The 26,366-nt window shown below is 45.5% G+C and overlaps 1 protein-coding gene and 1 pseudogene across 1 annotated transcript in view; one reads left to right on the top strand and one right to left on the bottom strand.

The window, feature by feature from the left end:
* LOC126457778 (probable ribonuclease ZC3H12D) overlaps nucleotides 1–26,366 on the bottom strand; it is a 605,021-nt gene that overhangs the window by 334,824 nt on the left and 243,831 nt on the right. The window lies entirely within an intron of this gene.
* LOC126458823 (5S ribosomal RNA) lies at nucleotides 9,861–9,978 on the top strand (annotated as a pseudogene).

Genomic DNA, 26,366 nt, shown 5'->3' with positions numbered 1-26,366 from the left:
CAACGGAAAAGCAACACTTGGCTGCTGCCGACAGACAACCATTCTGGGTCTGAAAAATAATCTCGGAGTTCCCATAGCCACAATGTTCCATAACGACTCCTGGGGTCGCAAGACGTCTTGACAAACATCTCTGAGAACGGGATGCATTCGCTGTATGCAACGTTTCCGGGGCATACAGACTAAGAGTGCGGCCGACCACCCTGTCCACTGCCGCAAACCGTTATTTTCCTCGTGGCCAAAGCAGCAGGTTTCCCACCTTCTACCTTTAATTGAAGCGTGACCAGTAGCTTAACTACATCTCCAGACTGAAGTTTCACTAAGTGAGCCATCACAACTTGTAATTTCTTCTGCCGAACTCATTGTCAAACGTCACGTCACGCTGAAGAGGATTTAAGTGCAATAAGACTAACAAACGTGTTTTGACAGGAACTGCGTAAAGATGTACTTCATGTTCGATCAGTAATTAAATTACGAACGCCATCTTTGTCAAGATAAATGTTACCTGAACACGGCATTGTGAAAATACTCTATCCAGTCACATTAATGTTAACACCTGTCAAAAGCCTGAGTAACCATCTTTTGCAGCCTGGACGTGCAGGAATAGAGCCCATGACATTCTGGAAGGTACAGGCAGAGATGTGCAACCATGCTGACTCCAGTGCCATGGCCAGCTGCGCTAGGTTTCTCGGTTGAGGACCCATGACGCGAACAGCCCGACCAAGGTGATCACACATATTCTCTATATGGCCGGCCGTTGTGGCCGAACGGTTCTAGGCGCTTCAGTCCGAAATCGCGCGACTGCTACGGTCGCAGGTTCGAATCCTACCTCGGGCATGGATGTGTGTGATGTCCTTAGGTTAGTTAGGTTTAAGTAGTTCTAAGTCTAGGGGACTGATGACCTCCGTTGTGAAGTCCCATAGTGCTCAGAGCCATTTGAACCATTTTTTATTCTCTATATGATTTCAATTAGGGGACTCTGGTGGCTACAGGAGTACGGTAAACTCGTCCTGGTGTTCTTCAAACCTCTCACGTACAACACAAGCGGTGCATTGTATTGTCCTGTCGGTAAATGCCTTCGTGCTGAGCAAAAACTAACTGCATGTTGGAGTGGACATGGTCCCCAGGGATAATTGTGTTGATCCGCTGTGTCTTCCAGAATGAAGAGATCACCAAGATAACGCCACGGAAACACTTTCCACACCATAACGCCCCTCTTCCGGCCTGGACCCTTCCGCCCATTGTTGCAGCGCCGTACACGCCAACGGCCACCTGTCCGATGGAGCATTAAACGTGATTCACCTTAAAAGGCCACCTGTCCCTACTCTATGGACGTCCAGCTGCAGTACTGGTGCGCAAATTCCAGACTTTGTCGCCGACGAACAGCAGTTAACATGGGTGCACGAACCGGGTGCATCCTGCGGAGACCCATACGCAGCAATGTTTAGTGAATGGTCGTTGAGGAGACACTGCTGGTAGCCGCTCGGTTAATCTGGAATGTGAGCTACTCACGAGTTGCACGTCTATTCACCCGTACACATCTCCGTAGTCCGCGTTGACCTCTTGTCAGCAACTGCCCGTGGTTCACCACAGTTGCCTCGGCGCCGATTTTATACAGAGCCATTTTGCCAAGCACGGTATGCTTTAACCGTGGTAGCACGCGAACAGCTTACGAACTTAGACGTTTCGGAAACGCTCCCATCCTTGGCCCGAAAGCCAATGACAATGACGATGCCCTATTCTACGTCAGATAAATCGCTCCATTTCCGCATTGCGACAACGTTTGCACTGTTTTTCCATGTCCGCCGACAAGATGTACACTACTGGCCAATAAAATTGCTACACCACGAAGATGACGTGCTACAGACGCGAAATTTAACCGACAGGAAGAAGATGCTGTGATATGCGAATGATTAGCTTTTCAGAGCATTCACACAAGGTTGGCGCCGGTGGCGACACCTACAACGTGCTGACATGAGGAGAGTTTCCAACCGATTTCTCATACACAAATAGCAGTTGGCCGGCGTTACCTAGTGAAACGTTGTTATGATGCCTCGTGTAAGGAGGAGAAATGCGTAACATTACGTGTCCGACTTTGATAAAGGTCGGATTGTAGCCTATAGCGATTGCGGTTTATCGTATCGCGACATTGCTGCTCGTGTTGGTCGAGATAAACAATGACTGTTAGCACAATATGGAATCGGTGGCTTCAGGAGGGTAATATGGAACGTCGGGCTGGATCCCAACGGCCTCGTATCACTGCCAGTCGAGATGACAGGCTTCTTATACGCATGGCTGTAACTGATCGTGCAGCCACGTCTCGATCCCTGAGTCAACACATGGGGACGTTTGCAAGACAACAACCATCTGCACGAACAGTTCGACGACGTTTGCAGCAGCATGGACTGTCAGTTCGGAGACCATGGCTGCGGTTACCCTTGACGCTGCATCACAGACAGGAGCGCCTACGATGGTGTACTCAACGGCGAACCTGGGTGCACGAATGGCAAAACGTCATTTTTTTCGGATGAATTCAGGTTCTGTTTACGGCATCATGATGGTCGCATTCGTGTTTGGCGACATCGCGGTCAACGCACACTGGAAGCGTGTATTCGCCATCGCCATACTGGCGTATCACCCGGCGTGATGGAATGGGGTGCCACTGGCTACACGTCTCGGTCACCTCTGGTTCACATTGACGACACTTTGAACAGTGGACGTTACATTTCAGATGTGTTACTACCCGTGACTCTACCCTTCATTCGATCCTTGCGAAACCCTACATTTCAGCAGGATAATGCAAGACCCCATGTTGCAGGTCCTTTCAGGATACAGAAAATGTTCGACTGCTGCCCTGGCCAGCACATTCTCCAGATCTCTCACCAATTTAAAACGTCTCGTCAATGGTGGCGGAGCAACTGGCTCGTCACAATACGCCAGTCACTACTCGTGATGAACAGTGGTATCGTGTTGAAGCTGCATGAGCAGCTGTACCTGTACACGCCATCCAACCTCTGTTTGACTCAATGCCCAGGCGTATCTAGACCGTTATTACGACCAGAGGTGGTTGTTCTGGGTACTCATTTCTCAGGATCTACGCACCCAAATTGCGTGAAAATGTAATCACATGTCAGTTCTAGTATAATATATTTGTCCAATGAATACCCGTTTATAATCTGCATTTCTTCTTGGTGTAGCAATTTTAATGGCCAGTAGTGTGTATACCCTCCGCTGCCAGTGCTGCCACCTGCCGTCATGAATAGGTTATTGTACCTTCCCCAACCATACCAAATGTTTCATGTAATGTCTTCATGTGGGGGTAGAATCGGAAAGTAGTTTCGTTTGCATTCATCCTTTCATTGGTTATAATAAGGCGGCTACAATGTACGGGTATTTTGCCAGCCACGCTCCGACTGCTGCAGCTCGACACCCAGTTTAGACTAAGGTCGCTGCCAGCCTTTATGAAAAGTCACACACATGCTTCATCGAAAAACAGTCAACTCCACGGAACTGAGTGGAAAGATTTGCGCCCTCGTCAGAGACGATATGGGTCTACAGACAGCTTGAAGACTGATCGCCATGTCAGCATCTTTTTAATCTTATATTATTTCTGCAGTATAATGCAGCACTATGCCAAAACGAACACACCGGGGCAAAAACTTGAACCCTTATGAAAAAGAAAACACACTGAGTCTTTTGATTTTTTCCATTCACTAGTAACTCAGTATCTAGGATGATTAATCTTCATGTATCCAGCACTGCCATTAGTATTATCTACAATAACTAACGAATCGCTACGAAAGTTCCAAATAGGGCTCACGATGTTGAAAGCTACGTAACAACTTTCGTATTTTCTAACTTCTGGCCACAATCTGAAGAAAAAGTTAAATTTTTTTCCTGGAAGAACGCAGGATATCTACTAAAGTGCAGCATGCTCCATAAACGTCAGAGAACATTCAGATAAACGTCTACAAAGAATGAACTTTTGCAGTGTTTCTCGCCCTAATAACGCGTCTGAGCCGGATTTCACGAAAAATAAGATACTTATTTTCTGTGTGCTTTCTTTTTACGGCGGTTGTCGGCAAAATGAAGAGGGATAACGCAACCCCACATTCTCCTCACCCAGCACCAACAGACTGTTCCACAAGGTCGTTACGCCAGCCCTTACCCAGCCCAACTTTTAAATCAAGACAGACGCAGTCCGTGCAGGAGACACTTTTGGGGAGACATACAGCGTTGAATTCCACGTTTACACGTCGGCATCAAAGCTGTTTTTCAGCAACCACTTAAACACGTGGCTACTGTTGGACGATCTGCTCGCATGTTGGTTTGTGTTCCATTTTGTGAACAACAATATTTCTGGGCGAGAAATTAATTGCGACGTTTGCCAAAATAAATATGAAAGTTTTCGTAATTCATTTTGTTCAAAAATGGTTCAAATGGCTCTGAGCACTATGCGACTTAACTTCTGAGGTCATCAGTCGCCTAGAACTTAGAACTACTTAAACCTAACTAACCCATGGACATCACACACATCCATGCCCGAGGCAGGATTCGAACCTGCGACCATAGCGGTCGCTCGGTTCCAGACTGTAGCGCCTAGAACCGCACGTCCACTCCGGCCGGCTAATTCATTTTGTCATTATAGTCCTGTGTACCACAATTTGCTTGATTACATGTGTTTGCACGTACTAAAACTAATTATAAATACATGCGCGCGCGAAGTCTGCAGCACCTGTCTGTGCTGGCCATCTGACGTCTCCCACGCCCAGTTACGGCGGTTGCGATGAGACGCGGTACTGTCTGCCGAAGAGAAGGCGGCGCGCGACGTGAATGAGGGAGGGAGAGAGTCGGGTGTGCACTGTGATGTGCGTCCGCAGCACGCGGTCTAGTGGCTAGCGTTGCCTCTTGATCACGGGGCCACGGGTTCGATTCCCGACCGGGTTGGGGATTTTCTCTGCCCGGAGACTGGATCTTTGCGTTGTCCTTATCATTTCATCATTATTCGTGAAATTGGGGAGGTTGGACTGTGTAAAGATTGCGAATTTGCACGGGCGCTGATAACCGCGAGTAGAGAGCCCACAAACCAAACATCACCACTGTGATATGCACTACAACAGAGCAGTATGCGCCGTTCTGACAGAAATTTCACGAATGAATTTACGCCAATATTATAACATTGACTTGACAATTTTCGAGATGAAGTTCAAGTGCCTAAAATGTAGCCATGATGTTCCGGGAATGCAGGGCGAGGCGCTTCAATCCGAACAAATGATTTTTTTTAAGAAAAGCAAATTTATTAACACAAAATACAAATGAAAATCCTTTTACGTATAAATAGTGGTATCTTCGGGGAGTAACATTACTTGATGTTACCCCCTTCAGCCGCAATGACCGCCTCCAATCTTGTCCTGAAGCGATCGCACGCACTCTTCAGAACAGGAACGTCCATATTAGCGAATGCTGCTTCGATAGTGGTGCGTAGAGATGCGACAATAGGGTGTCCCGTCTTATTGGTAACTCTTTCGGCTACGCTCCAAACATTTAGGTTAGGTTAGGCTAGGTTAGTAGTCGAGGGAGTTCAAATCCGGGCCATTCGTAGGACTGAACTCCTTTAACCGGGACATGTCAACGGTAACCCAGAGCCAGTTTTGGACTAAATGGCTCATATGATCCCGTGCACCGTTCTGTTGAAAGACACTGTCCGACCGAGGCCATAGTTACCATCCACGGTTTCACGACATTCGTCAAAACTTGCAGATAAACTATTTTTGTGACAAACCCCTTTTCAAATAAATGTGGCGGCATGATATCACCCTCTCTGGGCATAATACCTAGGGCATGAACCCCAGACCTCTTCGAAGCATTATACTTGGCCACAATATCGTAAACAGTTGATCTCACGTACCCGAATAATCTAACTATTTCAGTGGGCGAACGCCCAGCCCGAAGATTTCGATAAACGCGTCTCTTCGGTTGTACACCGCACTCGTCCGTAACATCACGGCCATTTTGAGGTTCTGACAGTCTACTAGATGCCTACGGCTTTCAAGAACGCAAATCGCGATCTCCGGCGGAACTACGATATGGCGGGGAAAGTCAAATTGAAATTTGTCCGGATTTAAGCGCCGCACCCTGGAACTTCGGTCGAATTCCTAATTGATATGCAAATGGTATCAGAAGCTGCTGAATAAATAATTAACACTGGTATTTTATATGTAACTACTGAAATGCCTTTTTGTGACGATTCCTACGTCACCAATGGAACGGGTCTCTCGTCCAGTTTTTTTGTTTCCAATGTGGATAAGATGTCGGCCGGCATACGCCACGACAATGTTTCCCTTTGGCATCAATGCTATCAACATAAAAATAAAATTCGGAGACCATAAATGGCAAACAATGAAATACGTGACTGACTACGAAGTAAAAGGTTAAGTAACACACTGATGGAAAAAAAATTACAACACCAAGAAAGAAGTAATGTAGAGCACTTAAATATTAGGAATGCAATCTGTCAAGGTAACATATTGAAGTATTTAGCGTTGTAAGATCACAGTTTCACGTAAGCGCGAGAAATCCATTCCAAATGTGGAGTGCTGGTACATTAATAATAACCGGTGTAACTGTTAGACTGTTGAATGCAAGCATGCAAACGGGCATGCATTATGTCGTGCAGGTAACGGATGTCAGTTTGTGGGCTGAAGTTCCATATCAGTTGCACTTGCTCGGTCAACACAGGGAATGACGCTGGAGATGTCGTCCGATGATGTCGCATACAAGCTCGACTAGAGACACATCTGGTGATCGAGTACGCCATCGCAACATGACGACACTCTGTACAGCATATTGGTATATAACAGCGGTATGTGGGCGAACGCTATCCTGTTGGAAAATACCGACTGGAATGCTGTTCATGAATGGCAGCACAACAGGTCGAATCACCAGATCGACGTACAAATTTGCAGTCAGGGTCTTGGAATAACCACGAGAGTGCTCATGCTATCATATGAAATAGCCCTATTGGGAAGTACGCTCTGCGATGCATTTCGCAATGGTATGCAAGTGTCTTAGTAGATTTATACAGGGTGGTCCATTGCTAGTGACCGGGCCAAATATCTCATGAAATAAGCATCAAAAGAAAAAACAACAAAGAACGAAACTCGTCTAGCTTGAAGGGGGAAATCAGATGGCGCTGCCATAGGTCAAACAGATATCAACTGCGTTTTTTTATATAGGAACCCCCATTTTTATTACATATTCGCGTAGTACGTAAAGAAATATGAATGTTTTAGTTGGACCACTTTTTTCGCTTTGTGACAGATGGCGCTGTAATAGACACGAACGTGTAAGTACGTGGTATCACGTAACATTCCGCCAGTGCGACGGTATTTGCTTCATGATACATTACCAGTGTTAAAATGGACCGTTTACCAATTGCGGGAAGGTCGATATCGTGTTGATGTATGGCTATTGCGATCAAAATGCCCAACGGGCGTGTGCTATTTATGCTGCTCGGTATCCTGGACGACATCATCCAAGCGCCCGGACCGTTCGCCGGATAGTTACGTTATTTAAGGAAACAGGAAGTGTTCAGCCACATGTGAAACGTCAACCACGACCTGCAACAAATGATGATGCCCAAGTAGGTGTTTTAGCTGCTGTCGCGGCTAATCCGCACATCAGTAGCAGACAAATTGCGCGAGAATCGGGAATCTCAAAAACGTCGGTGTTGAGAATGGGAATTGCATGGCGACGACTTTGAACGTCGTGTACAGTTCTGCCACTGGGCACAAGAGAAATTACGGGACGATGACAGATTTCTTGCACGCGTTCTATTCAGCGACGAAGCGTCATTCACCAACAGTGGTAACGTAAACCGGCATAATATGCACTAATGGGCAACGGAAAATACACGATGGCTGCGACAAGTGGAACATCAGCGACCTTGGCGAGTTAATGTATGGTGCGGCATTATGGGAGGAAGGATAATTGGCCCCCATTTTATCGATGGCAATCTAAATGGTGCAATGTATGCTAATTTCCTACGTAATGTTCTACCGATGTTATTACAAGATGTTTCACTGCATGACAGAATGGCGATGTGCTTCCAACATGATGGATGCCCGGCACATTGCTCGCGTGCGGTTGAAGCGGTATTAAATAGCATATTTCATGACAGGTGGATTGGTCGTCGAAGCACCATACCATGGCCCGCACGTTCACCGGATATGACGTCCCCGGATTTCTTTCTGTGGGGAAAGTTGAAGGATATTTGCTACCGTGATCCACCGACAACGCCTGACAACATGCGCCAGAGCGTTGTCAATGCATGTGCGAACATTACGGAAGGCGAACTACTCGCTGTTGAGAGGAATGTCGTTACACGTATTGCCAAATGCATTGAGGTTGACGGACATCATTTTGAGCATTTATTGCATTAATGTGGTATTTACAGGTAATCACGCTGTAACAGCATGCGTTCTCAGAAATGCTAAGTTCACAAAGGTACATGTATCACATTGGAACAACCAAAATAAAATGTTCAAACGTACCTACGTTCTGTATTTTAATTTTAAAAACCTACCTGTTACCAACTGTTCGTATAAAATTGTGAGCCATATGTTTGTGACTATTACAGCGCCATGTATCACAAAGCGAAAAAAGTGGTTCAACTAAAACATTCATATTTCTTTACGTAATACAGGAATATGTAATAAAAAGGGGGTTCCTATTTCTAAAAACACTGTTGATATCCGTTTGACATATGGAAGCGCCATCTAGCGGGCCAACCATAGCGCCATCTCGTTTCCCTCTGTACATGAAATGTTACGTTATGGAGGCAGAACTGGTCTACAGGCCAAATCATTAATGAAGGGAGGAAGAAGAAAAATAAGAACTGAACTGGCCCTGGTTTGTGTGTTAAAACAACAGAATAACCTCACACGATAGACATTGTGATATCACTGAACGCTAGACTGCACTGCAGAAGCGGAAAAACTTTAGTGTGCCGACAGGGCAGTTGCGTTCTCCTACGGAAGTCCCCTTCCCCAGGAAGGGGATCAGTTTGCATTCAGACTAACTATTTCTTTTGCAGTTAATGCCTGCCTTGTTACGCAAGCAACCGCGAAGCACAGGAAGTGGAAGAGGGAACGCGAGAGCGCGGTGTACAGAGCGCGGTGTACAGTGCAGCTAGCACAGCTCACAGGGACGGTGGCAGCTGCCGGCTGCGGCAGGCTGTGACGCGGGACCGCGGGCGACTGTGTCGGCTGCAGGCGCGCGCCGGACTTCACAGGCACAAAGGGCGCGCCGTCCCCACATTAAGCGACTTGTCTCACGACGTAGCACTGTGCACCACTCTCCACAACAGCCAAAAAATCTCACTTTATGCTCGGATGTTGCGTATTTGCAGTAACTAAACTTTTCCTGCTGCATCCACTTCTACACTCTGTGAGCCACCATACGGCGGGTGGTGGTGTATACCTCTGGCACCTCTATCTATGATTGGCAGCAAACTTAACTGTAATCTGTCCGATTTTCGGTTGTGGTCACTCCGCGAGACAAGTGGGTGTAATGTTTCTTTCCCGGTTATTCCCGCTACATACTGTCTGGGAATTTCAGTAGTAACCTCATATTTGAAGCACATCGCCTCTCTTGTAGCGTCTGCTGCTGGAGTGTTGACCATCTCCGTGATCCTCTCGCTCCGCCTGAATGATATTATCACGAAGTACGCCGCTCTTCGTTGGATCTTGTCTCTCTTCTATTACTGCATTCCGCTAAGGATCCCAGGCTGATGAACAGTCAAGAATCGGTCGAACAAGTATACCAGTTCTTTCCTGGATGAATTACATCTAAGATTCTTCCAAGGCAACGGCCTTGCCGCAGTGGCTACACCGGTTCCCCTGAGATCACCGAAGTTAAGCGCTGTCGGGCGTGGTCGGCACTTGGATGGGTGACCATCCAGGCCGCCATGCGCTGTTGCCATTTTTCGGGGTGCACTCAGCCCCGTGATGCCAATTGAGGAGCTACTCGACCGAACAGTAGCGGCTTCGGTCAAGAATACCATCATCACGACCGGGAGAGCGGTGTGCTGATCACACGCCCCTCCTATCCGCATTCTCCACCGAGGATGACACGGCGGTCGGATGGTCGCGATGGGCCACTTGTGGACTGTAGACGGAGTGTTTTTTTAAGATTCATCCAATGCATCACAGCCCGGCATTGGCTTTTCCTACCATTTGTTTCACGTGGTCATTCCACTTGAGTTCGCCATGGATGGTTGCTCCCACTTGTTCTGCAGTCGTTATTGTTTACAGTGACTTTGTTTTGTCAAGAACATAACCAAATAATAAGGCACCTCTTCGCCTGCATACGCGCAATATGTTTACGTTTATTAACAGCCAGGTCCTGCACCAATTACCGAACCTCGTGGCGTTGCTACGTTCTTACAGACAACCGTATCGTCTGCGAACAGCCTCATGCAGCTTCTGACGTTATACTTGGTGTAAGAAAAGATGACAGAAACACTTTATGTTACAAAAACATTAAAGGTGCAACGATTGCCCCTAGCGACCCGAATATTGGCTGCAGCGTCAGCCAAACACCACACACAATATACACATACTGAGCGAGGTAGGTAGAACGTGATGACCGCGGTTGGCCGACGCCTCCCACTCCAGCAGCTGAGAAACAAACAAACTGTCCAGATATTCCCTGACGCCCACGGCATAGAGTAGTGGGGCCCCGTCATGGGAACACCATCGCTGCCTGACTGCTGCTGGGATTTCCGGCAGAACTTCAAGAAGATACATACGATAATTTCCTCCACCGAGCGTGTTAGGCAGAAGACACGTCCTGGTCGGTATTGAACGATACCAGCCGACACATTTGTAGTACGTTCAGTGTCGATGATAGAACACACGGGTTGCCTTAGGATTTTCCAACTCCCAGACATGACTACTGTGGCTGTTGGATATTCCTTGTCTTGTGAAGACAGCCTAGTCAGGAAACAAAAAACACGTTTGAATTCAGTGATGTTTACGTTTTGGTAGATACCATTGGCAGAATTCTCACTCTGCGAGAAGTCATCAGCTGACAGGTGGTGTACTTTCTGACACTTGAATGATGCATGCCCGTCCTCGAAGGAAATTCCACACATTGGCGTTGGGGGTACCTAGTTACTTGTGCTGACACTGTGGTTGTTCTCAATCTGCTGTAACACTGCTTCTTCAAATTGACCAGTTCGCACACTGCGAAGTGCACTAGTTTCCCGTCAGTCTGGTGTAATGCATGCTGTTTCATGAAGAAGGCCATCAAGTCCTTCAAATTCGATATGATTCGCTTATCTCCTCCCTGGAAATCGTGCTGCACACAGGTGACTTGCTGCTGGAGTGTTGCGTCGTGTCTCCTTATAACTGAGATCCACGTCAGCTAACTCGATTACAGTGTAATCAGTCACGAAGAACCTGCAAACATCAGTAGAAACTTTCATGTAAACACAACATGGCAAACGGAAGTAACATAATTGTTTATCCAGGGATGTGAACACTACTAGTAGTAAGGAAAATATATCCTTTCTAGGAGTAGCATATAATTACGTTGTAGATCAGATTGTAGTGTCAACCTGTTGCATACGTAACTATGAAAACAACTGAAACGTCCTGGCTGATTAAAACTGTGTGCCGGACCGAGACTTTCTTTCAGGAGTGCTACTTCTGCAAGGTTCGCAGGAGAGCTTCCGTAAAGTTTGGAAGGTAGGAGACGAGGTACTGGCAGAAGTAAAGATGTGAGGACGGGGCGTAAGTCGTGCTTGGGTTGCTCAGATGGTAGAGCACTTGCCCGCGAAAGGCAAAGGTCCCGAGTTCGAGTATCGGTCCAGCACACAGTTTTAATCTGCCAGGAAGTTTCATATCGGCGCACACTCCGCTGCAGAGTGACAATCTCATTCTGGAATCAAAACAACTGTTGACCTTGATCAGACGAAAGTCCACCGTGAAACCCTTCCAGGACCCTTAGCGAAGCCGAGCGGTTCTAGGCGCTTCTGTCTGGAACCGCGCGACCGCCACGGTCGCAGGTTCGAACCCTGCCTCGGGCATGGATGTGTGTGATGCCCTTAGGTTAGTTAGGTTTAAGTAGTTCTAAATTCTAGGGTACTGATGACCTCAAATGTTGAGTCCCATAGTGCTCAGAGCCATTTGAACCCTTAGCGAGGAAACGATGCACGTGTGATATTAATGTCACACAACGAAAACGTTTCTTTTTATTTCTCTAATAATTTTACAAATTGGTGTACGTAGTTTTTCTTCAAACTGTACATATTGTAACAGTTACGGTTCTGTCACATTTCCCTGTGGTACTCCTGAAATTACATTTACATCAGTCGATTTTGTTCCGTTAAGACCGATGTGCTGAGTTGCGTCTACAAACAAACCCTGAATTCAGTCACAAATCTGCACCTCTATTCGGTAAGCTCGTATTTTTTTCATTAAATGAGGATGCGGAATTCCATCTTTCCCTTTAATACTGTACGGAAATTCAGGCCCGTACCCTTCCTTGATAATTTAATAGTGCTTCAGCACGATTCATCCGATTTGACAGGACTGTATCATCTTTATGGCTCAAGATAGGAACTGGGGGGTCAGTATTAATTTGTACATGTGGCCCCCAAGTTTGTCTACAAGAGAACTACCTAATTTTACAAAGGTATATCTTTTATCACGATTCCTATGTGATTACTGATCCTTGTTGTACGCCCGATGTGTCTTGTCAGTTAGTAAACTTTTTTTTTTTTATCATTCTGTATAGGAACGCTCTCGCAAGAGTGAGTTGTCACTGCCAAAAATTTACGTATTAAGCAGGAAACATGCAAATGCCAGTAACTATTCAAAATACGTTAATCATCTGGTAAGCCAAATTAAGTACTACTCAGGAAGAAGGAGAGGAAAGACTGACAGATCTGAAAAAGAATTCAAAGTAATTTAGTCTCAGCCTTCCAGTTATTTCAGAAGACATATTACAAACCACATCTTCAGTTAAAATACATACGGAGACGAAATGTATTCTGGTACTGGTACAGAAATGTTCCTGCTGCAGTTTTTTTCTCGCTGTTACAATTACTTTCAAAGGCAAAGGAAGAAGTTTATGTTCCTCGCAGTGAGTTGTAAATTTCCGTGCAAATTAGAACACACATCGCACAACCAGAACATTATAACCATCAAGGGAGCTAATCGTGAAGTACTTCTCGAAATACATATGTAAGTAAGGCGTAAGAAGTTTGCAAGTTCTCATTTTTAGAAAAAGAAAAGGCAAGAAACATTTCCAAAATTGTAATGAATGTACTACCTGAACATATGATTCGCTGCTTCAATTCGTGTGCTAGATTGGCTACCGAAGTCACGACGATAATTCTTATTTACAATGTTTTACGGTTTCAGAACTGTGTTATGGTAATACTGCATTTATTATCCTGGTGTGTAAAGCACGTGTAATTTTGCATACGCTACTAGACGACATTATGCTGTGTAAATTGTCTTCAAACAAATAAACAGATCAATTCAAATTACGTCAATAAACGGGAGGGATAGAATAAGATGAGGCAAGATGTGACTGACCCACTGGTGTGCAGCAAAGACGTTTACATTTATCAGTACTGATACAGCTCACGCAATGACTGTGCATTTACAGACAGCATTTATAAAACGAACATAGTCTTGTTAGCCACACATTTCTTTCATGCTTGAAAGTAGTTAGGTTATTGGAAGCAGCAACCAGCACATTATTTCTAAGGAACATTTAGTTACGACAGCAAGTTCACCAGATGCCAGCTTCGTGCCACGGGTGGCCCACGGCTCTCAAGAGTCTGGACTCGATACGACCACGAAAGCTGATGGACTCCCTCACGTTAGGAAGTGGTCACGGAGAGGTATCACCGCGGTGAACCCAATGTCTCCCTTCGTGCCCGTGCATACGCTGCCAATATCAGAGGCATCCGTGTCTTCTGCTTGTCGGACACAGACATCCACCAGCACCTCCTTACGAGCTATGTAGGCCTGCTTCGTAAGTAGCGCCGCGCCGCCTGTCAAACCAGAGAGTCCAGCCGCAGGTATGTTTCACACCGGCAACCACACGAACCGGAAACATACATCTTCCACTTTTAGTTTCGAAGCGTAAGTTAAAAGTCACACCAAGTTTGTATCTGCATTCATGTAGAAGAAATAGACTTCTGAAAATCGGATGAGTCGTTTTGAAGCACCCTGAAATGAAGCTGTAGATTATGTCGCGAGTTTTTAACATTAAACATTAGCTTGACATGCTGAACTTCCAGTGTAACATCACCAACTGACGTACGCAGCAATTCAAACAAGAAGCCTGGCAGAAGGAATATTTCACTCTACAGCGAGCAACGTTCTTACCGACTGAGGTACCTAGGCACGACACTCAACCCCTCCTACCAGCCATACTACGAGATAGTCCTGGTCTGGCACACACTTTCACTCTGCCAAGAAGTTTCATGAAACGTGACAAATACAGTCCTGAATGTCAAGAAAATTGTCGGTTTTATGCTGTTAGTTGTGCGTCATAATGGAAAATAGTGACACACCGTGACGCGCTGTCTTACCTGGTTGGACGATTTCTCGCTCGTTGACTTCATAGCCGTACTTTCCCACGAAAGCCTCCGCGCTCCTAGCATTATGAGAACTGCTCACAGTTTTCGTTATGACACCAGAAGCCTACAAGAGAGATGCGATAGGAACCAGACGGGGCTACCGCGGCACAGAAACGTGGCGAGCGGCTGGTCTGCGGCCGCCTTTATACTGACTGCTGCCATTCTTTCAGTTTGTCAACACGGACGTCACTGCGGGCGTCGTGCGGGCCGAGTGGGGCCCTGTACATTGGCCCCCTCGGCGTACTCCGCACTGCCCTTCGCTTGGCAAACCGAGAGCCGGCATTTGGGAGGGGGGCTGCGCCAAGTTCCCGCTGGCCCCGAAAATATCTCCTAAGGCTACCCAAGTGGTTTCCACAACACCACTATGCGCTCACTATGGTAGCGTTAACTGGCGGCCACGCCAAACTTTAACCATGCATCATCTCTCTCTCTCTCTCTCTCTCTCTCTCTCTCTCTCTCTCTCTCTCTCTCTCTCTCTCCCCCCCCCCCCCACCCAGCCCCTTCCATTCTGATATAACATTATTTTTTGTTTAATCCATCGCTGCTTACCCCGTTTATTTCTTTGCAGACATCAAAACGATTTTACAGTAAAGCAAAATGTTCAATAATTATTTCTGTCGCCACCACGAAGACTCACCAGGTGTCATATTCGTCATGCAATTTCATAACGGGTATTGTTTAACTAGACCGTCACTATACCATAAGTTTTCATTGGTAAGTGAAATGTATTCGCAGTTGCTGCTGTATAAGGGAACAAAGACAATGAAAATTCGTGCAGGACCGGGACTCGAACCCGACTTTCCCACTTTACGGGGGCGGTTGCCCTGACCGCTTTGGCTACCCGTGTACGACTCACGGCCATACCCAAACTTACATATGTCGCCGTTCTTGCGTCACAACCTGTACTCATACACACATTATATAATTCCCATATAGAGGAGAACATTTTAATTGAAAGTCGCTGCTCGATATCGGCGGTTAAATACGATGTTGCAGCGCCTTTGCTGTTAGAAAGATCGACACAATTTTCCTTCCGACACGCACGCAAGCATGTATGTCCGAAGGAACAATGCATCGTTCTTAAGAACAAAGGCACTGCATTATCATATACAGCTTTCATTCAAGTTAAACCAGCAATGCTTCGACAAATGTCGCACACAACTGGCGGCGTTTTATGCTTTGCCATGGGAATGACGGTGCACAAACTGATTCTTTGGACACGTAATGGTTCATATCTCAAGACAAGTCCTCCAAACAATTGTTGTTAATGTTCCTTAGGTTTACGGACTCATGTTGGTTATTGTAGGGGGGTAACGGGCCCAACTAGACAGAGGTCAAAATTGCATTGCTTTCAACAACATTGCGACCCATTCTTCATGTTTTCATTACCGATCAAGACAAAGCTGTACAAGCAAAACAACAAACGCAAAACGTACTATTTACTATTGCCTTGCGTTGGCTCACTTAGCGCAACGGAGTCGCTCCATCTAGTAGACAAAAACACGAAACATTGTGTACTGTACCCAGGAAGGGTAGGTCTTACGCGACTGTTGTTTGTGAAATTGCGGCTTATGTGTCTATTATTATTTGTGCAAATATTTGTTGATTGCCACGCGAACGTAAAAAAGAAATGAAACAGATCCTTACCGCAGATGTCTGATATTGCTATCGGTTTTGGTAGAATGTTCTATTTAGACAATCCTTCAGTTTTATCCATAACATATGTGAGTGTCCTTTAGTGACAACGATTTTTGACGCCAGGTAGCAACACAATTTAAAATAACCAACGTTGGAGTAACAAAATATGTAATTTCTCAACACTGTCACTTCAGATACAATCAACGTACAAAGAATCTAAGTGCAGTAAGTTTCAGTGATAATGAATTACAGGACACACAATAAACGTGAACAAACTTCTCACTACTACAAGCATGGAGTAAACAACACACTCGCCGGCCGCAGTGGCCGAGCAGTTCTAGGCGCTACAGTCCGGAACCACGCGACCGCTACGGTCGCAGGTTCGAATCCTGCCTCGGGCATGGATGTGTGTGATGTCCTTAGGTTAGTTAGGTTTACGTAGTTCTAAGTTGTAAGGGACTGATGACCTCAACAGTTAAGTCCCATAGTGCTCAGAGCCATTTTAAGCCAAACAACACACTCACAGATTTTACCTTACAAAGAGCAAAAGCTAATATCTACACCAGACAGCTGGTTAATTACTAAAATTTACATAACGCAGACTATGATAAGCTGCTCTTCCTGAAGCATTGTTAACGAAGACAAACAACTACGAATGCAGTGTAGGAACTGGTGCAGTGTCTTAAGATGGCGAGCGTTAGTGCGTTTCATGCTGAACACAATCTAACAAACAATCTAACCCGAATCTCCTCACGACTCCCTTCCAAACTTCTCCGCCACTTCACATTTTAAGTGGCCTCTAATCCATTCTTTTCTTTTCTTTTTTCTCCTCCTCCTCATCATCATCGTCGTCGTCGTCGTTTCCACTTCCGACTTCGCAGTTCCTCTTCCACCTTTCCTTAGTCGGGTTTTAGGGGATTTCCCATGCGCGAGTAGGCAAACGCCGAGTTGGTGTCCTATCTCCGCCTTACATAACAAGAACCACGAACGTTTCTAGAACGAACATACACTGAACGAAGCTTGTATTATTTATAGACAGCCGGCACCCATGAAATTCCTCCGCTAAACTCGTGTCACACGGAGTAGGACGTGCTGTAAGTTTACTTGACAGCTCCCTAGCAGGCGGTGCTAACTGCTGGGGTTTTTCCTGCAGGGAGCTTCCCATGTTTCGGGTAAGAGCTCTGGCGCCTTTCTACGCGTATTCTTTCAAGGTCTGGTTTGTATTTATTGAATCGTATTGCCAACTGCTTAATAAAATACAAAAAAAATATTCAGTGGAACGACAATATACAGATTTTCACTACGTTTTAAGATTATTTTACAATCTTCACAAAGGCAAAATACTTACAGCTAAAGATTCCTGACATGATACGAACTATAGACACAACATAATATAAAAGAGAAGATGTAGTGACCGGAAAACATACACGTGAATATCAAAGTGTTTATTGAACCAATGATAGCACACCAAATTTTATAAAAACATTTGACTATCTCGCATAAAATCAGAAAGGGCTTTGTTTATTTGAGCACCTTCTTAGCACAAGAAAAAGAAACAGGAGCACCTTTATTGTGCAGTAGGCGGTTTTACTGTACTTGGAAGAAACTGCTGGAAACCAGAAAGTGGTTTCTGTTTCCTTATTTTTTCTCCTGAGCGACTCAGAAAGTATTATCCTTTATGCCTATCTTATGTAACTGTAATGGGGCTGATCCACAGTTTGTATGCATTCTTACAGGGACAGTTATGCGCTGCCGTTTCGCCTGCAATGTTCGTAAACAGGGATGTTTCTAATTAGTGGTTTGGTATTGACCTTTATGGCAGACTGAAAGGCTGACCCCGCCCCTTTCCACCCTCCCCCTCAGCCAGTTTCCGTACACATATTTTGAAATCGCAGTAGGTCAGACTTACGTCCCTTAGAGAGCCAGATACACCGGCCTCCTCCGCCAACCGTTCAACCTAATTGTTGTAACGCAATCATGTACCGTGTAAGATTCTTTTAGTGCTACGTCCACTGGCCAGTGAGGCGCCCTGTCACCGTCTGATGTCACGTACTGAAAGCTCGGCTGCGCTGAAATAATGCGTGGCTGGCACGTATACACACAGTGCCTTTTAACTGCCGCGAATGGTTCAAAACTCGGAAAAGAAATCGTTACTGCTTTGACTGATGTGCGGAGGGAAAAGCTGGGTTTATATTCTGCCAAAACTGACAGTTATTAAAATAAGTAACTGCATGCTGGGGCTTTGCTAAGAGGCCTCGAGTGCTATCGGACTATAAGATCCAATACATTACCAAATACATCTTCTAACCTACTAAAATAACGTTAAATGCGTTACAGTCATTATCAAAAATACCTCAAAGTCAAATCGTAACGAAATGACTCAAAGCAGCGATTAAAATTAAAAAACGAAAACGTTCATTCGAAAGCTATCATCAATTCTCTCTGATGCACTGTAGACATTCTCGCGGCCTCTTTCCTCTTCATCCACATTTTGCAACACGCATTCGTCCTTTTTCTTCGCTCATGAGCCCAGGCCTCTGCGTCGCTCGGCACCAAATTGGTTAAACAACGCTAGTCGATTCTAAAAGTCGGCACTTGAAACAAAGCTTTTTCCAGCCACCAAACAATGGCTGTTTGCCTTAGATATCGCAACCACAGCTTCAGCACGTTAGCAGGCAAGCAACGCCGTTGCTTGCTAGCCAACAGTTTGCGCGCCTTCGAGCAAGCTCGCTCCGTGTCACAGGAGCTTTACGTTCACAGACGACTGTGGCAACAGCCTGGAGATCCGCCCACAAAGTTAAAAATATTCAACTGCCAAACAATGAAATAAATAACAAAAGAACCACTGGAGAATTGCTATGAAGAAGATACATTCGCTACTATCAAAGTAAATATTTACACTTAATATTCATCGTGGCTCTCCGGGGTAAAACCAATAACACAAAGGACACTCAAAGAAAATCTGGTTGGCATACTTCGACTCCAATCAGCGTTCAAGCCCTTCGAATTTAAAAAAAATTCTAATAAGTATAAGGTTAATTTTTCTGTCCCAGTCGCACATTATTTTTTATACACGATGAGTCGTGGCGTTTTGCTGGCGCGCCAGCGTATTTTCAAGTACCTCGCTTTCGCGCTCTTATCTTTGCTTGTGGCGTGTACTCAGTCTTGGCTGCCTTATCTTTGACGGAAGAGTTAATTGCAGGCTCTCGAAAAGAATGTGGACAGTTGGCGTTCGATGTTACCTGAGGCTGGAGTGCGCTTGGAGTGGAGCGGGAACCGACCACGTGTATGGGGCAGCTTGGTGGAGAGCCTTTCCTGTCGCCTGTGAGGCGGCTTGTGGCTGCCTTGGGCTCCGTGCTGCAAGTTCCGGACACGGCTGTCTACGGTCGTCCGCTGCCTGAATGCCGCCTGCTGTACCCGACGCAAGCCATATCGGCCGTCCAGCGGAAAGTTAAGTGAGAATGTACTTAGGGCATGTGTGTGAAGGTGTTGAGGGCTGCTACCTCACTTATGGTAACTGTAAGTGCACGGGTGTTACCATGGAAGTAAAGGTGGGCCTATAAAACGTTCATGGTGTTTAAGACAGGTGTTGAATATTAATATAACGCACGAGCGTGCCTCTTCCAGCTCGTGGGAAATTGTTGTTTGATGTAATACGTAATCTGCTGCAAGGCCGTGATCTGTTTATCAAGTATATTGTATTCTGAGTGTAGCCCCAGTAAAACGTATAATGAAATTTTCAGAATTGTGCTCGTTATGGTTTTCACTGAACGGTGGGGCACAAGAGTTCACGTAGTTTAATTGTGACTAAGACTGGAGTGCCCGCTGGCCTTGCTAGTAATTTTAAGTTTTTTTTTAATCTCTTAATAGCAGGCAATTTTCCTTAAGGTTATTGATAAGATTTGCGTTGTTGGCTATACCTTGCCTTTGTAGTTCATTCGTAGTGGGACAAAGGCAGAGTGCCGTTTTACTAGTAAATAATTTAACCTGTTATTTAATATCTTTTGCTCGTTATTTATATTGTCCCTGCGGACCTGTTCTGTGCGCTTGTTAAATGTTACAGCTGGATGACTGGTGTTTTGGAGTAAGCGCTACCTTTCCACCTATGGGTACCGGGGCTGTGAAATCCAGAGTAGCGGGAGGTGACTCCGGGTCGGAGCTCGAGAAGCGGGTCTTGGAGAAGCCAAGGCTGAAGCCAGCAGTTCGTAAAGTTAAGTTTTCGTTCTGCCTTCGAGCGACCTGGCGTCACTCCTCGCTAATTAATTTTGTTGCTAGTTATGTTCACTTGGGTATTTATTATATTTATTAAATTTAGTCTGAAGAGCAACATACAATTGTAAATTTATTTAAACCGTCAGGCGCATAATTGTTAGCGGTTCTAAAATTTTCTTATATGTGACATAGACCTTGTTTCATAAAAGACATTGATAGCAGATTCACTAAATTTTGGTGTCTTACTATTCTTATCACCTAAAGTAATCAGGATACAGTTATTATTGTTTTAAAGGAATTTGTTTATATGATTGTTAAATAAAACGAGCGATACCAAATGGGATCCAGTCCTTTCTATTTGTTTCCCTATTCCCTAGTAGAATAACGTCTCATACGACTACTTTCGATCGCTCTGGATGATCTCCAGATCCATGTAGTTGCGTAAGCAACCCGTCGTATCTGTGTCAGAATCACATACAGAATACTCTTACCGATTATTTTGAACTTTAGAGTATCTATAACGCAATAGGAACAATGTATACTTCAAAAATACAGAAACAGCACAGCCCAACACTCCTCTCTCAGCAGTAAAGTGTTATAGCACGAGAAGGAGAAACAAAAGTAACTTGCGGTACATTATGCTGAGTCTTCCATTAAATCGTTCCCAGCTCGAAAAAAAGACACATTGATTACAGCATTCCTCCACAGAATTCTTATACCTTTGATTCCACATGCCTTTTCCTAGTCCGCGTAAAGGCGATCAATGAACAAAGACTTCCCCAAGTATCCGTAAGAAAGGGCAAGCGTTCTGTTGTTTCGCCATTTCACTAATCATCATCTACATAAAATCTTATTTCATTAATCATCATCTACATAAAATCCGCAACTAGTTGTGTAATGTGCTTTTGCACGCACCTTGTTCTCTCTTATCTTTTCTCATTGTACTCGCTTGGGATACACAGAGTGTTCGGGAATTCCCGTTGCAAACTCCTAGGACTTGTAGAGGGGAGTGCGCACATAATATTTTGAATTGGAGTCCATGTCCGGAAACGTGAGGTTAAGGTACCGCTTCCTTCCATTCGATAACACATCGGTAACGCGACCACTTTTACAAGTAACTGATTAGGCGTGACCTAGTACATCATTTTTTCTACAGTTCCACTCATTAATAACCAAAGAAACAAAAATGCAATTTAATCCGTTTTCACAGAAACTGTTGTTCGTAGTACGGCCTCTTCCCGTTCGGATATGCGGCATTCTCCTTGGAGTACCACAGTCACACCTGGTGAAGGTACCCTTTCTCGAAGCCGTTGCGCAATTGTGGCGAAAGGGGTGTGCGATGGAGTCATACGCTATGGGTAACGATCCTGGTAAAGGCGAGGAGCAGCTCTGCCATTATCGTGGGCGCCGCCATACAGAAGGTTCATGTCTGTGTATTCCGCAAACTTATACTCAGCCACGTTGCTCTAACACTCACAGACACATGAATGGGGGTCGAACCAGGTCAGCCAGGTAGGACAGACGTCAAATGACATCAGCCGATCCGATGCAACAACCCACCACCACGACTACCGTGTTGCATACCCACCTAACAAACATGCTTTCAAACAGGAGTAGCCCGGAAACCGTTTCCAGACATGCGTTCCTATTAAAAATATTATTTACTCATCCCCCTCTACAAGTTCTGGAAGTTTGTAGCGGGAATTTATGGGCATCCTGTATGATGGGGGCGGGAGAATGCTCGCACCATATCACTCTGTTCCCCTGAGTTTCTCAGTGACGCTTCCGTACGTGCTACACCGACCTGTTAACGATCTTAGTTGCGCGGCTCTTAAGTTCTTCGATTTCTGTTGTCATACCTGCTGAATAAGGATTCCAAAAGCCGAAACCATACTTCAGCTTTGCACGCGATTTGCTTTATAGCTGCACTATACTCTTTACGAATTCTTCCAATCCTGTACCCTGATGCTACTTTATGTTTTCGTCCTGTTTCACACCACTTCTTAGTATTACCCCTAAATATACGAAGTAATGAGCTCAAGATGATCAACACTAGCCTTGTGACTGGGTACTAACGGGTTCCTTGTATTTATCTACCTTGCATTTATCCACATTTAACGAGAGCTACCATTAATTATGCCAAGTGGAAATTTTGCTCAAATCTTCCTGCATATCCTTAAAATCGTTCAAGAACAGTAGATCAGAACAGAAACTCAACATACACCGGTGCTCCTGGTCTTGACAGATTGTCATGTGCAAGGAGCGATCAAACGGTTTCTATTCGAAGGCCGTACTGTCGCCGTGAGCAAGGGGACAATTAAGAACCGATGCACCAGGTTGAAGAGACCCGCTTGGTAGAGCACTGTGGCCTGCTGCATAGAGAAGTCATTCACTGCGTGCTTCACATCCCCGTCAGACAGGAATAGTCGGACCTTCAAGGACTTTTTTAACGGACCGAAGGCGCGTGATAATCGCGTGGAGAAAGATCAGGAGCGTAGGGCGGATGTTCGAGTATTTCCCACTTGAGACGGCGCAACTCCTGCGTTACGACTTTTACCATACGAGGGCGTGCGTTATCATGAAGCAGCAGCAGCACGCCTAGTGGCACCATTCCTCGGTGGTTTGCGACATACATGCTTCCTCATACACATTCTTCGATAGAGGTCTAGCGGCGTCTAGCCATGAACAGAGTAACGTTACTTTGGTCCTGTTTGGACGCATTTTGCAATAACGTCGCCATAGCTAGCACTTCCGCATTTACCACACGCCCATCAGAAAGACACAAATGCAACACTAATCCCCTGCCTATATATCGGTGCTTATGTACCCGCATCGGAGTCACGCTACGTTGCATAAACGCTGCAGCAACGGCCTCCAACTGATGCTTTCTGATATCACCTTATACACTACTGGCCATTAAAATTGCTACACCAAGAAGAAATGCAGATGATAAACGGATATTCATTGGACAAATATATTATAATAGAACTGACATATTACATTTTCACGCAATTTGGGTGCATAGATCCTGAGAAATCAGTACCCAGAACAACCACCTCTGGCCGTAATAACGGCCTTGATACGCCAGGGCATTGAGTCGAACAGAGCTTGGATGGCGTGTACAGGTACAACTGCCCATGCAGCTTCAACACGATACCACAGTTCATCAAGAGTAGCGACTGGCGTATTGTGACGAGCCAGCTGCTCGGCCACCATTGACAAGAAGTTGGTGAGAGATCTGCAGAATGTGCTGGCCACTGCAGCAGTCGAACATTTTCTGTATCCAGAAAAGTTTGCAGGGCATCTTCTACGCCAGAAAAAAGATGGATGAGTCTGCAACATGCGGTCGTGCATTATCCTGCTGAAATGTAGGGTTTCGCAGGGATCGAATGAAGGGTAGAGCCACGGGTCGTAACACATCTGAATTGTAACGTCCACTGTTCAAAGCACCGTCAACGCGAACAAGAGGTGACAGAGACGTGTAACCAATGGCACCCCATACCATCACGCCGGGTGATACGCCAGTATGGTGATGACGAATACACACTTCCAATGTGCGTTCATCGCGATGTCGCCAAACACGGATGCCACCATCATGATGCTGTAAACAGAACCTAGATTCATCCGAAAAAATGACGTTTTGCCATTCGTGCGCCCAGGTTCGTCGTTGAGTACACCATCGCAGGCGCTCCTGCCTGTGATGCAGCGTCAAGGGTAACCGCAGCCATCGTCTCCGAGCTGATAATCCATGCTGCTGCAAACGTCGTCGAACTGTTCGTGCAGATGGTTGTTGTCTTGCAAACGTGACCATCTGTTTGCTCAGGGATCGAGACGTGGCTGCACGATCCGTTACAGCCATGGGGATAAGATGCCTGTCATCTCGACTGCTAGTGATACGAGGCCGTTGGGATCCAGCACGGCGTTCCGCATTACGCTCCTGAAGTCACCGATTCCATATTCTGCTAACAGTCATTGTATCTCGACCAACGCGAGCAACAATGTCGCGATACGATAGACCGCAATCGCGATAGGCTACAATCAGATCTTTATCAAAGTCGGAAAGGTGATGCTACGCATTTCTCCTCCTTACACGAGGAATCACAACAACTTTTCACCAGGCAACGCCGGTCAATTGCTGTTTGTGTATGATAAATCGGTTGGAAACTTTCCTCGTGTCAGCACGTTGTAGGTGTCGCCACCGGCGCCAATCTTGTGTGAATGCTCTGAAAAGCTTATCACTTGCATATCACAGCATCTTCTTCCTGTCGGTTAAATTTCGCGTCTGCAGCACGTCATGTTCGTGGTGTAGCAATTTTAATGGCCAGTAGTGTGTATATGAAGCGTCATTTGTCTGTCGCCACTGCCCTGCTTTTGTCCGACGGTGGTCTTTTGAGGTGTATCCATCACTCTGTTAGCTTTTTGCAACACTATCAGTGAGCACCAATGACACAGCATTCGAGCACCTTACACCATACTAAAATACCACACACAAACAGGAAACCGCTAACTATAGGCAATAAGAAATTTCTCAGCTCTCTCAATACAATATTTTCACCTCTCTCGTGTTCAACTATAGCGTTATAGTGCAAGGTGGAAGCAACGAAAGGATGGCAGATAGAGCAAAGAAGTTCTTTGCTGAATTCCAAGACAAAAAATATACACCAGGACGAGACGTTATGCGAGGTGCATATGTATCATGACAGCAGGCGTAAAAACGAAGGAAGGAAGAAAGAAAGATTACGTTCCGATGTGCCATTGACGACTATGTCACTACGGACCCCGGCACAAACTCGGACCATGGGGAATAGTAAGGGAAGGAAATCGGCCGTTTCCTTTCCAACCTCACCGAAGACCTAAATTTGGACGGCCGAACAGGAATTTACACCGCCGTGTTCCCGAATGCGAATCCAGTGTGCTGTTATAACGCCTGTGCCACCCCGCTCGATACAGCATGCGCAGAAGTGAGATGGATGCGTATGACTGATGGCCCTAAGAGCGCGGACATGTCTGTAGGAGCCCTTTTTTTCCAGCAGTGGCCATCAAATGCCTCATGGTAACATGCAATTCAGACCGAAATTTTCTGCGTATTCCACAAACATTTTTATTTTTGTTATCTTTATAATTTTTGTTGTTTCTGTAGCAATAAAAAGTTTCACGGGGGTTTGCTAGCCCTACACCCAAGCCCCCCCCCGTACTCATCCAGGCATGGGGCTGGCAATGGCCTTTGAGGGGAGCACCCCTTCGTTCAGCATTATAACAAGCGTCAAACAAGGCTGCATTTTGTCACCATTCCTTTTCATATTAAACAAAAATTTCATAATGAAAGAAGAAACTATATACAACACCAACTCGGTATACATAGGAGCTGGGAACATTGTTCTTCTAGCAGAAACACCACAAAGTTTACGACTAATGATTACCAATCTGGATGGAACGGACAGTTTCGTAGGGCTAAAAATAAGACGAAAACTATGTGCATAAAAAGCAGAAATGTATTTACCTCAGACTGTAGTGTAAGAGAAGGTATTAATGATGTTAACTGATTTCGACCCATCGGCAGCTCTACCTGTAATAATGGGGACGTAGTTGCAGACAGCAACAGCAGTAACGGAAAGCTTCAGCCTTCTTTAAAGGAATGCGATCCATACGGAAATTAGTCTCTACAGGTGGGTCCGCAAAGCTTCGACTGTCATCCTAGCGATGGTCATATACGCATGTGAGACCTGAAAAATGCCAGAAAAATCAGCAAACAAGATTAATGTTTTTCCACCAACGATGCATGAAACGAATTTTTGAAGATCAGCTATCGCAACCACGTTTTAAATGATGATGTTCTGGTAAGAAGTGGTCTATGCCG

Source organism: Schistocerca serialis, chromosome 2 (genome assembly GCF_023864345.2).
Source record: "Schistocerca serialis cubense isolate TAMUIC-IGC-003099 chromosome 2, iqSchSeri2.2, whole genome shotgun sequence".
Taxonomy (NCBI): domain Eukaryota; kingdom Metazoa; phylum Arthropoda; class Insecta; order Orthoptera; family Acrididae; genus Schistocerca; species Schistocerca serialis.
Note: the sequence above shows the minus strand (reverse complement) of the source record. Positions and strands in the feature narration are given on the sequence as shown.